This window comes from Ursus arctos, unplaced genomic scaffold, assembly GCF_023065955.2.
Source record: "Ursus arctos isolate Adak ecotype North America unplaced genomic scaffold, UrsArc2.0 scaffold_3, whole genome shotgun sequence".
NCBI classification, from domain to species: Eukaryota; Metazoa; Chordata; class Mammalia; order Carnivora; family Ursidae; genus Ursus; species Ursus arctos.
The window spans coordinates 53,835,575-53,847,431 of NW_026622985.1; the positions used below are offsets into that span (position 1 = coordinate 53,835,575).

An 11,857-nucleotide genomic window follows, 5' to 3' on the forward strand; every position below is an offset into this window, starting at 1 on the left:
ACAAGCCAAAGAAGTTCCCCTTTTATATTTTGCTAATTTAACGTGAAAGTGTGCGATAGGCTCCTTTGCAACCTTGACAGCGAGCTTTCTGGGAAGGTGTCTAATATTGGACATAAAATGAAGACATGAATCGATGAGACTCATTAATATTCATAGACAGCAGATTAAGGTTGGTGGGAAAAATTATTTATGAAACCGGGGTATTGTCTTCCTCTCACCAAAAGGATTTTGTTTGGAGAGGATTGCATCGGGTGACAGGGCTATGACAGATTAGGTATGAATTTGCAGATTTCTTGGTTTATCTCCCAAGAAAAAGAATCTGAAGCATTTGCAAGCAAAGAATGTGCTGGGCTCAGAGCAGTAAATGCTTCAGCACCGAGTGCCGGTAGGTGTAATGAGGTTCAGACACCGCGGGCGTGATGGAAAGCACTTGGAAGGGAATGAAAGAATGGATTCAGAGTGTGGTTATGTAACAAAGGAACGGGCTGAAAGCAGAACAGGGCTCAGCTGATGGCAAGAAAGGTGGGGGGATGAAACATAGCGCCTTCCTTTTTTATTATGCATGTGGGGGATGGGTGATAGCACAAACCTGAATAATATGTGTAATTTACAATCTTTTCTCACATTAAATATGTATTTGTTGTGCTGCGTAAGAAGCCTTTGTGTTACTTCTGACTGTAGTTAGTATACGCTGTTTTATAATCTAATAAAGACAAGAGTGAAAGTCAAGGAGTTAGGAAGTTGTCTCCGATCCTCAGAGAAACTCTGTTAACAGTACTCTTTACTTACACAGTTTGAGGATTTATTGGCAGTCCTTATCTCCGTGAGCCCTTTCCTCCTTTATCTTTCTGATCCTTTACAGGCTTGTGGAAATAAGCTGTAGACATCTGCTGAAATTTTAAAGTGACAGGTGAAATTTCTTTTTTCCAGAATTAAGCATTGAGAGTGGCAGAGTGAGAACCTGAGGATAAGACCTTGAATTGTTCCCTAGGGCGTACAGCATGCCGTGGATTTTTAAAAAGGAGTTTTCTGTTGAATGGGCTTCAAAAAATTCAGTCCCCTACTCATGGGCCCAGCCCTTCACAGTTTGGTGGTTGCTGTGGTGTTGTAACCGTAACTGGGGAAGAAGGAGCGGTCGTCCATTTTAGATTGTTAACCCACAAGGCTTAAATTAAGTAAGATCTCCAGATCAATGAAAAAAAATTTTTTTTTGGATATGCAGATGAAATTTAAAAATGTGTTCCCAGGAATTTGATAGGCCAATCTTTGAGGACGGAGACCAGGAGCCAATCTAAGCAGAGCTTTATGCCAAACAAGACAGCAGAGACTAGGCGGGGGAAGAAAATCAGGGTTTGCAAGCCGGAAGAATTCTTGGCTGTGATCTGCCCTCATCTCTTCATGTGGAAAAGTGTAGAAATGAAGAGTGATAAAGAACTCAGCCAGACGGATCAACAATGCGTGGGACATCCATACGATGGAGTATTGCTCAGTCATAGAAAGGAGCGAAGCCCGACACACGCCACGCCGTGGACTAACCCCCAAAATATTATGCAGGGCAAAAGAAGCCAGACATCAAAGGTCACATATTTATGGCTCCATTTGTAGGCCGTGTCCAGACTCGACAAATCCATAGCGACAGAAGGCAGATTGGTGATTGCCGGCGGCTGGAGGGAGGGAACGTGGGGGGTGACTACTAACAGGATGGGGCTTCCTTTTGGGGTGATGGAAATGTTCTGGCATTATACGGTGGGAGCGGTTGCATCACCTCATCAATAGGTTGAAAATCCACTGAATTGTTCACCTTGCTATGGTGCATTTTATGTTCTATGAATTTTATCATAGAAAAAAGGCAAAAAGAAAAAAAGAAGAGAGGGCTTGACGAAAATCTTTAGCAAGGACTGGAGCCCAGGCCTCCTCGTCTGAAGGGAGGGTCCTTTCTATTCATAGACCCTCTTCTGGAATCATGTTTTTAGTGTTAAAGTAACATATATGCAATAACAAAGAAGACCAACTATATCAAAATGAAATTATCAAAATATTCTTCAAAAAACCCCACAAGTGTGTGGTCTAGGATCACATGTGCTTCTAGAATGGCACAGTAAAGAACAGTAACTAGCAGCTGCTCTGGCCTTATTGTCGTTTCAGAGTCGTGATGAACAAGTGTGATTCTACACAATGTCTGCAACAACTGCAATGGGGTATGAAATCTGTGATTTTTTTTTTTAAGATTTTATTTATTTATTTGACAGAGATAGAGACAGCCAGAGAGAGAGGGAACACAAGCAGGGGGAGTGGGAGAGGAAGAAGCAGGCTCCAAGCGGAGGAGCCCGATGTGGGGCTCGATCCCACAATGCCGGGATCACGCCCTGAGCCAAAGGCAGACGCTTAACGACTGAGCCACCGAGGCGCCCCTGAAATCTGTGATTTCTGTTAATGACAAAATCACAGGTCCTAATTCTGATTTCTTGCCGACACTCATCATTAAGGGAATGCTAAATTTCAGTTAGAAGGTAGTGAAAATAGAAATACATGTATTTGTTCACATCTGAGATCATAGATCCTCCAGTTATACATATGGGTCACTTGGGGGTTCATAGGCCCCGTTACGAATCCCTACATTGCACCACTTTGGATTGTATCCAGGAAAAAGTGCAAAGGACTCAAAATATTTAATAAGCCATTGTCGTTTAATTACTTGGGGAGGATGGTTTCCAATCTCAGCCACTGGCGAGCAGCAGAAGTAACATCTAAGGAGACTTCTTGTCATTCTTTGAAGAGCACATAATAAACTACCCGATTTAGTAGGCAGATAAGGCCCCTATACGCAAATAGGTTTCATTGTGTTTGTGTCAAGTCTCAGGTTGTAGGGTGCTGTCTGCAGGACAATTTTGAGGTGCTGTTTCCTGCTGGGGGTGTTGGTAAGCTCTGCGATAGATTCGTGTGATTATTGATGTCTGCTCCCGAGCCCAGAAAGAGGAGTGGTGACCCCCCTGATCCTATTAACTCCCACCCCTAGATGCTGAGCACTTCTTCCTAGACCTACCGCCTATCTCTTAATGCTTAGCAATTCAGTCCTCAGCAATTCTACGCAAATGTGTGATGTTAACACAGAAGGTAAATTAGCCATGCAGACGTTCGGCGGGGCTTTTCTTTTCAACAACAAATCCCATTGTTTATTAGCATGACAATATGCTACCAATGAAATGACGCTTATTAAGAAGCTATCATTCGGAGAATGATATTAACACGCAGAAGTACTTCAGAAAACACGGTACTTCCCGTTTAAAATACTGCTAAGCTCTGCTTTTTAATTTACTCAAGCCCTGCAGGTCCTCTCAGAACTAATTGAAACTCACAGTGAAGCTTCCAGGCACCACCAAGAGCCGAGGTTTTGACCTAAGGAGCCAGGAGGCCAAGTGCTCCCCAAGTCTGTGGCTTTCCCTCGGACGCGCCAGGGGGTCACAACCTACCGTGAAGTGGGGGTCTGGGTATCTGCCCAACAGGTGGCCAGCCTCTGATCGTGGGTGTTGGTCCACTGCCTTTGGTCCTATTCCTTTAGTTAGTGAAGGTAACAGCTACCCGGCCCAGGCCTGCAAGGGAACGCGGCTTCTGGAGCTCGATTCTCTGCGCTGTTCTCCTCAGTGTACCACACAGATGAGGCAAACGTGATGTGTCTGGTCTGTATGCGTGTATGCATATGCAAATGTGATGTGTTTGACCTGTGTGTACTATATATATTGTGTGTACGTCTCTCTGTCGTCCTTCTCCCTTTGGAATTGCTTTTCCCCCACTGTTCAGGATGAGAAGGAAAAGAGCGTACGGTGAGCGGGTGGGTAGTCATCTCAATTCCCTGACCCTTAACTTTTAAGTCAGTTTGACTGGACGACTTAGTTTGGCCTTCTGGCTTCTACTTAATCATTCTTCAGAGACTCTATTCCTCCAAATAACCTTGTGGGCAGTGAATTTGACTCCTGATGCTTCTGAAGCCTGAAATGGTAGTGTGTTTTGAGATTGGCAGGAAGCTCTCCTCCATCCATTTCATCCCCCCTCACTTGTGAGTCTGAGGTTCCTTTGATTTTTGATACTTGGACCAGCTTCACATAAAGTGAGAGCCCCTCCTGGGAGGCAGTAGGAGACTGGAGATGCAGGGCCTTCCCCCCTTCCTCACTCATCCAGGGCAGACTGCACTAACTGAACACAACACTCTTTCCTGCGAAACTGGGTCTGGCCTCAGAGACCTTGTGAACACGGTGGAAGCCAACCGTGGAAGTCAACACGTAAGGGGAAACCTACTTGCCAACCTGACATTGAACCCGTGTCAATGAACAGTGAAGGTGTGAGGTTTGCATAACTGATCACTAGCTCATTGGGCAGTGGTAGGCGTGCCTCTCAGTTAACACTTGAGGGTCAATGTGTGTGCTTCTTACACAAGCCACTTAGACGCTCCTGTTTAAGGGCTTCTCTTAAACCACAGCAAAATATATCCACCTTGCCCATCAATCTATGTGGGAGAGCCTAACAGAGAGGATTGCTGGGGGGTGCTATGTGTCAATCCCCTGTGCGCTGGGAGGTGCTCTGGCCCTCTGGCATGTCAAGCCGGTCCTGGCACAGGCCAGCCCCTGTGTCCCTCTCGCTCAGTGTACTGCCTCCTGGCCCCTGGGGTTTGCCCACACCAGCCCCAGCGGCCTAGGAGCGCCAGCTCTTCCATTTTCCCTAGACCTCCCTTGCCTTCTTCTCCGAGCATTATTTGCCCACCTTTGCATGAACTGAAATCCCTCCCATCTCCCTGCTGTCTTCGCGAGCAAGCACAGCTTTATAGCACAGCAGGCGTTGTGTTAATCATTAGTGGTGTATGATGTTTCATGATCACAAAATCCCCCTTCCCTCCACTTTGCTTCTCTCTTTACAGCCTCCCTGACCATTATATCGGCCGTTGGCCATTGGAAGGTGTCCCCTCGCTTCATAGAGATAATCCCCTTGCTGAACAGAGGTACTCATTAACACTTTTGTACCCAATAACCCTCTGTCATAGATGACTCTGCTGGAGCCAAGCTCTTCTCTCCAGTGCAAAACCATGCCACGGCACAGCCTCACCCCTGCACCCCACCTCTTGATTGTCTGAAATTTCAGGCAGCAAAGGATCAGCCTGTGCAGCTGAGAGTAAGTCAGGCAGTAGGGATCCGTCCCATAAACTAACGGCTTCACTTAGCTGCAGCCTTGTCTTCTGCATGAAACTCTTCTCTCTCAATGTCGTAGGCTTCTCAGGGCGGGGAAGAGAATAAGAAATTCATCCTCCTCCTGTCGGCTTCCACTCAGGCAAAGAGTGAGTCTGAACGGGAATCTGAATCTTAGCTTCCATCTTCTGAAACACAGTGTAGGCTGGGATCTCCTGAGCCACCTAGCTAGAAGCCTGACCTGGGAATCTGAGAATCTGTCAGTGGGGTGCAGGAAGTACAATGGTGTGCAAAGTGTGGGATGCCACCCCCCCCCCGCCCCCCTGTCCCTGCCAGTCTGGAGAAGTAAAGTGAGCTCAAAACAATTAGCCAAAGGGATCAACTGTCTGTTTCCCAGACTCAGCTTCTGGCTAAAGCTACCGCAAAGTACAAAGGTGCCAGGCAGCTAAGAAAAACATGGATAATCCCAAATATTCACTTTCCTCAATTTCAAAGTTTTCATGGTGTCTTTCCCACGGCCGTTACTCCAGTCAGCAGAGGACCTACTGGGCCATGGAAGGGCCCTGGCTTTAGAACGAGAAGACCAGGGTTGAGTGCTGGCTCCTGCACTTGCTGGTGGTGTGACCTTGACCAAGTCCTGGGCAGAACAATCTCATGGAACCAAAGTGCCCTGTTGGTAAACAGGGAACCATTAGAATGTCTTTTGCTCTCGGCAGCGTTATGAGGTTCCAATAGCACGAGGTAGACTTGAAAGCCAATTATGTGTGGCAATCGGCATTACAAAAACAAGGACTTTTTCCTTTTTCTCCATCGTTCGACAGCCCATGATCGTCCTGGGAGCCCCTCTCCCCCCAGCTCTCCTGCCTGGCTGTATCCAGCATTTGCCGGGGCCACCCAAGGCCCGGTTAGTGGGGTGCTCAGTGGGGTGGATGGGGGTGAATTCATGATGCCTCCATCTCGCCCATGCAGATGGGTAAGGCAGCTGAAATTAATGACATTCCAAGCCACTGCAGTGCTCATCTGCTTAACAATCCAATTTCTAGGACATTTTAGAAGTTGTTAGCTGACTGCCAAAAATGAGGGTCATTAAAAATAGATTCACAGCTGTTCAGGAAGCCAGAGATATAATTTTACCTTCATTATGCCTTATTGCAGATGTTATTGATTTAATCTCATTGCATTTTACTGTGTAATATCAATTCACACTGTCTTTGACTTGGAAATTAGGAACTGTATTTATTCTTCTTATTCTCATAGCACGGCTATGCTGAGACTGACAGCCACAATGACACCAGATTCCAAGGTGGTGGCACCATTTGGGCAAGGCCTAATTGTAGGGGTGCAGAGCTAATTCCGTGTCATTGCCTATGAGAAAAATCATCTAAAGATGGGGTCTGTGGGGCGCCTGGGTGGCACAGCGGTTAAGCGTCTGCCTTCGGCTCAGGGCGTGATCCCGGCGTTATGGGATCGAGCCCCACATCAGGCTCCTCTGCTATGAGCCTGCTTCTTCCTCTCCCACTCCCCTTGCTTGTGTTCCCTCTCTCGCTGGCTATCTCTATCTCTGTCAAATAAATAAATAAAATCTTTAAAAAAAAAAAAAAAAAGATGGGGTCTGTGCCTTTTAAGAGTGGGTCTACCCACACAAATAATTTAAATAAATGAATCAAAAGAACACTTGATTGGTTGGTTCGATGAATCTTTCACTTCTCTGGCAATTCTTTTATCCTGAATATTTCACATTCAAAGTTGCTAGAGAATTTAATCTGAAATAAATTAGTATACATTAGGATATTGTTTTCCAAGAGGGGTTTCTCAGAACATTTGTCTTGAGATACTCTATGATTTAAAAAAAAAAAGATCCAGTGGCACCTGGGTGGGTCAGTGGGTTAAGGGTCTGCCTTTGGCTCAGGTCATGATCCTAGGGTCCTGGGATCAAGCCCCATGTCTAGCTCCCTGCTTCTCCTTCTCCCTCTGCCCCTCCCCCTGCTCATGCTCTCTATCACTCTCTCAAATAAATAAATAAAAATCTTTAAAATAAAAAATAAATAAAAAATTAAAATTAAAAAAAGGTCCAGTACTCATTTGACAGCACATATACTAAAAATTGAATGATACAGAGATTAGCACGAGCCCCTGTGCAAGGATGACATGCAAATTCATGAAGCATTCCATATTTTTTATATGAATAAAATAAAATAAAATGAAATAAAATGGGTCCTAAAGCCAAAAAGTCTGGGAAACACTGTATGATAAGTCTTTCTTTTAAGGAGTTACAATATATTGTAGCATATTAAAAGCTCCAAGCAAGAAAGAAATTTGCTCACTTTGTTTAATCCAGCATTTTCCAAACTAAAGTGATACAGAGTCATTTGTTCTCCCCACCCATTAACGTCTCTGAGTGCTAGTGTGCTGAGGAATACCATTTGGGAGTCACTGCTTTAAGACGGTACTGGAAGAAGGAAGGCCAGCTCATGGCTAGGAAGTCCCACACCTTTGTGGACTGCCAGGATGGCCGCCATCTTGAACCTAAATGAGCCATTCCTGTTTTACAAAGGTTTGGCTCATGAATTTTTTTTACCTGAGTGTCTGCTGCTTCATCTCTGCTCCTTTCCCTATTTCACTGTCTCAGTCTCCAGACTCAGGTTCCATCCCACTCACTTCCAATTTCCAGCCTCCTCACCACCCCATCAACTCTGTCCCAAGAGAACTTTTCAGTCTCATCACTCACAGGTGCAGAGGGGTTCAGGGAGGCCCATGTCTATTCTATTTTTACTCGATTCAGCTCTCCTCAATTAAATAAGTAGCTCTACATGAGTGAGACAATTTGTTCATACGGTGGGCTGCAAAGCCTATATGACATCAAGTATAAAATGATTCCAAATTCGTCCTGGTTTTTGTAACATTAATATGTTTCGTGGCCTTTAGCAACTCATTTAGCCACTCTGTCTTGACGAGTGGTTGGCACGCACGCCTAAAGACGCACAGGTGTCTCTGTCTATATAAGGGCTTAGAAAAGAGCCCCATGTTGCCAACAATGGCATGAAGAGGTTCCATATGCACCACTTGGTTTGATGAGCTCACACTGGGGGTTTTACCAACCGCAGTGGACATCACCAAGGATGGCGTGGCCCAAGAAGTTTTACTCCATTTCTGCCTGCTACCTGGCACACTTCCAGATGTCACTAGTTTCCAGGCTGCTGAAGGTCTGTGGGACCTCATACTTGTATTACGTGTATGTCTATGTCACTTTCTTTTATTTCATAGAAAATATTACCCCTTGATCATGACACCTAACATTTGCTACCAGGTGGCAGAGAATGTTAAGCAACTTCATTACGATCTCTCTCTAGCCCTTCCTTGTCTTTCCTACTGCACCTTGGCTGACTTCCCTACACCCAGCCAGTCCCCAGTGGTGACTTAACATCACGTCTCAGGATGACAACCGTGGGCAAAAATTGGGGCAGGGTTTAGGCCCAAACCAGGGTTCAGAGCACAGACCTGATCTTATCTGGTACTTACTCCCCACAGTTTCTAACTCCCCAATAACAGACAACTTGTGCCCCACCCCCAGATTGTGAGCCACATCGGGCCTGACCTTTTTACTTCTCCCCCTGTCCACCACGGTGACTAGCACGGAGTTCAATGCCTACTTACTCATCCCTGGGTTAGCCTCTCCAGCCAGTAAGGGATAGAGCCAGTGTGGGATTCAAAGTCTCTCGACAGGCAGATTCATCACGCAGAACCAGTTCTGTCCCGAGGGTGTGATTCCACAGAGCCTTCAGCTCACTCCTCCGTGGGCCGACTCCCTTCTCACGACAATTCCAGTCGAGTAGCGAAGACTGAAAAGCTCGCTGGGACTCATAACTGCATACATTGTTGTGCCACAGAAAATTATCCAGATTTTCTTTTTAACAATGTAGCGCATGCATACAGGTTCAAGGATGGTATTTGGGACAGGCAGGTGGCACAGCTATGATTACAAACTCATAAGGTCATAGGTGTTCCAACGTGAGAGATCTTGGAGGACATTTGGAGGAACGTCCTTATTTTTGTAGTTAGGAATTTGAACTCCAAAGACCAGCACAACTCAGACACACAACTAATTGACTAAATTATGCTGGAGAATTCCTTTTTACATAAACCCAAATGGAAGAATTCATTTTCAAATCCTTTATTGATACCTATTTTTCTTTCCAGTATTTGAGTTATGTTACGTTTTAGTAGCTCTGATGTGATTCAGAATTATGTCCCTTTTAAACTCAAACTAAAGTGAAATGTCCAACGAAACTCTAAAGAATCTGAGACAATGACAGACCACAAAGGAAAAGTCAATTTGGACCCATACTTGAATATCCTGGAAATTAATGCAAGAGCAAAATATAACTCATCTGTACACTGTACGGAGAATACAGTGATGAATAACTAGTTTTCCTTCCCCTGGCCACTTGTATATTATATGAGCATATACTTATATATGACAAACCCAGACATATTAAGAAAAGAATAGAAAAATGAAAACGCTTCTTTACAGGACTTAAGCTACTCCATTAACATCGCTACCAAACAAAGGAATAAAAAAATAAGAAATTGAAAACAGACATAAAGAAAAACTAGCAGAGCGGCGCCACCTCGTGTCGATAATCTGAAAAAGCATCTGCCCTTTCCTGCGCCCTCCTGTGGTAGAATTTACCATTCCTCATAGGCTGGAAAGCTAATTTTATAAACATTGGTTTCTTTTCTCCGCTCTCGGTGGGAGATGGAAAGAGATAGCATCTCAGCACATTTTCTTAGCAAGGTATACCTTCAAGCACTATATTTAAGACAAAACAGCTACGGAGATCCAATTTCCCGTTGATCACACAATAGTCTTCCTTTACACGATTTCAAGTGAACTGTACTCATTACCTTTAAAATCTGAATAATCTTAAAAGACATAGGCCTTTCTGTTCCCATGACATTCTGTTCAACATGAAATTTTATGAACACCATTCCTGTATCAACATTTTAGTAATGCTTCAAAGCCAAAACAAACTTTAATTACAGCAAAAAAAAAAAAAAAAAAAAACTAATTTAGAAGTAAGAGAGAATATGAACCAGAACTAAGATTTATCTTCCTCTGTGCCTCGGTTTACCTAATTGTAAGGTGGAAATTGTTCTGACTCCAGTCTACCTACCTTCCCTTAGGAGTGGGGAGAGTGGCCATTGACAGGATTACATGAGCTCGTCGGCGGATGCTACTGAAGAGTAGAAAGTATACGATTTAGACAAAACTGAGACGTTTTGTTGTTTCTATTAAGAGTTGAATATTTTGGTGCTGATCTCTAACATCAGCGCTGCCTGAGCGAAGGAAAGAACAGTGAATGAGAGAACTAGATGAACTTCACTGGTCCCATGATCTATCCTTGGATAAGTCATTTAAGTCTGGACTCTGTTCTCCATAGGGCCTGTTTTGGCTCTAATATCCTGCAGTTAGATAATGCGATTGCAATCTTCCTGCCGCTGTCCCAGCACAGGCCCTCGTTACCTCTTATCTGGACTATTGCAATATCTTCCTAACACATCTCTCCCAGCTCCAATCCATCCGGGCAAGTAATCAAGGAAGACAGGTATTTCCAGCATAAATCTTCCTCAAGTGTAAGTTCAATCATCCCATTCCCCTGCCTAAAAGCCTGAAGTGGCTCCCCATGGCATTTTGCAGGGCAACCAGCCTTTATCGGCGTCTACTCTGTGCCAGACAGTATAATTGGTGCTTTCCGTGCCCAATGTCATTACATTCTTGCAACGATACTTCAGTTTGGCAGGACTTACCTCATTTTCATGGAGGAGGAAGCTGAAGCTCCTAGTTGTTCAGGGAACTGATTCAACCCCAGTGAAAGACTGAAGAGTCTGGGATGCAAATCCAGGTCTCTGGTTTGAAAATTCGTGGTCATTGTGAGCAGTTAAGGTGTAGACCTGGGAGCCAGAAATGCTGGGGTTGGAATCCAGGCTCTGCCAAACATGGTTACACATTGCATGACCATTGGAAATTTCCTCATCTCCCTATGCCTCAGTTTCCTCACCTGTAAAATGGGCACTTAGCGTTTTGTGTTATGATTACCACATTTTCTCATTGAACTAGGTATGAAGTTCCTCCCTTAACATTCAAGGGGCTTTTAACCTTCTGTTTTTTCTCCTACTACTTTCTAAGAGTCCAATGCTGAATTGTTCCGATCCCTCCCCAACCCCACCCTCACCCCCCATGCTTAGAAGTGTATTGACCTTCCTCCAAGGTCTCGCTTTTGCTGCTGCTGGTGGTCTCCCTCTTCAGAAAGTCTGTTTCCTCCTCTCTACCGACCCCTAGTGGTTAGCACAGTGATGGGCATGTGGCAAGCATGTAATAGATGTTAGACATCAGTATCACGGTAATTGATGGTGTTATTAATAATATCCTTCGAAGCCCAATGCCAAAGCCACATCTTTCATGAAAATTTTCCAATCCTCATGTGAGGTGTTATCCTCTTCTGAACTACCTGAATATTGCCCTACCTGTCACTTAGCACACTTGCAGGTACTGCTGACCAATTCAGTAGTTGCCAGCCACATGTGGCCATTGCCCTTGAGATGAGGCTGATCCAAACTGAGATCTGCTGTAGGTGTAAGATATATCCATATCCAAAGACTCTGTATAAATAAAAAGAAATATT

At 44.6% G+C, this 11,857-nt stretch overlaps 2 long non-coding RNA genes and 1 other non-coding gene across 5 annotated transcripts in view; 2 read left to right on the forward strand and 1 right to left on the reverse strand.

The window, feature by feature from the left end:
* LOC125281111 (uncharacterized) overlaps positions 1-11,857 on the reverse strand; it is a 266,321-nt gene that overhangs the window by 17,893 nt on the left and 236,571 nt on the right. Inside the window, exons 7-9 of one of the 3 annotated variants that reach the window (XR_007188177.2) lie at positions 11,700-11,834; positions 10,983-11,126; positions 10,256-10,411 (exon numbers count right to left, since the gene is read on the reverse strand). This is a non-coding gene — a long non-coding RNA (uncharacterized LOC125281111). Of the gene's footprint in view, positions 1-10,255; positions 11,163-11,699; positions 11,835-11,857 lie in introns of those variants that run through there. The other 2 variants (XR_007188179.2, XR_007188178.2) reach the window with 2 other exon arrangements.
* The window catches only part of LOC130542079 (uncharacterized), a 38,704-nt gene continuing 27,543 nt past the window's right edge, over positions 697-11,857 (forward strand). Inside the window, exon 1 of the long non-coding RNA XR_008956374.1 lies at positions 697-2,198. This is a non-coding gene — a long non-coding RNA (uncharacterized LOC130542079). The remainder of the gene's footprint in view (positions 2,199-11,857) is intronic.
* On the forward strand, positions 7,249-7,352 carry LOC113267406 (U6 spliceosomal RNA). Its single transcript, XR_003320764.1, has one exon. It is a non-coding gene; the product is annotated as a U6 spliceosomal RNA (small nuclear RNA).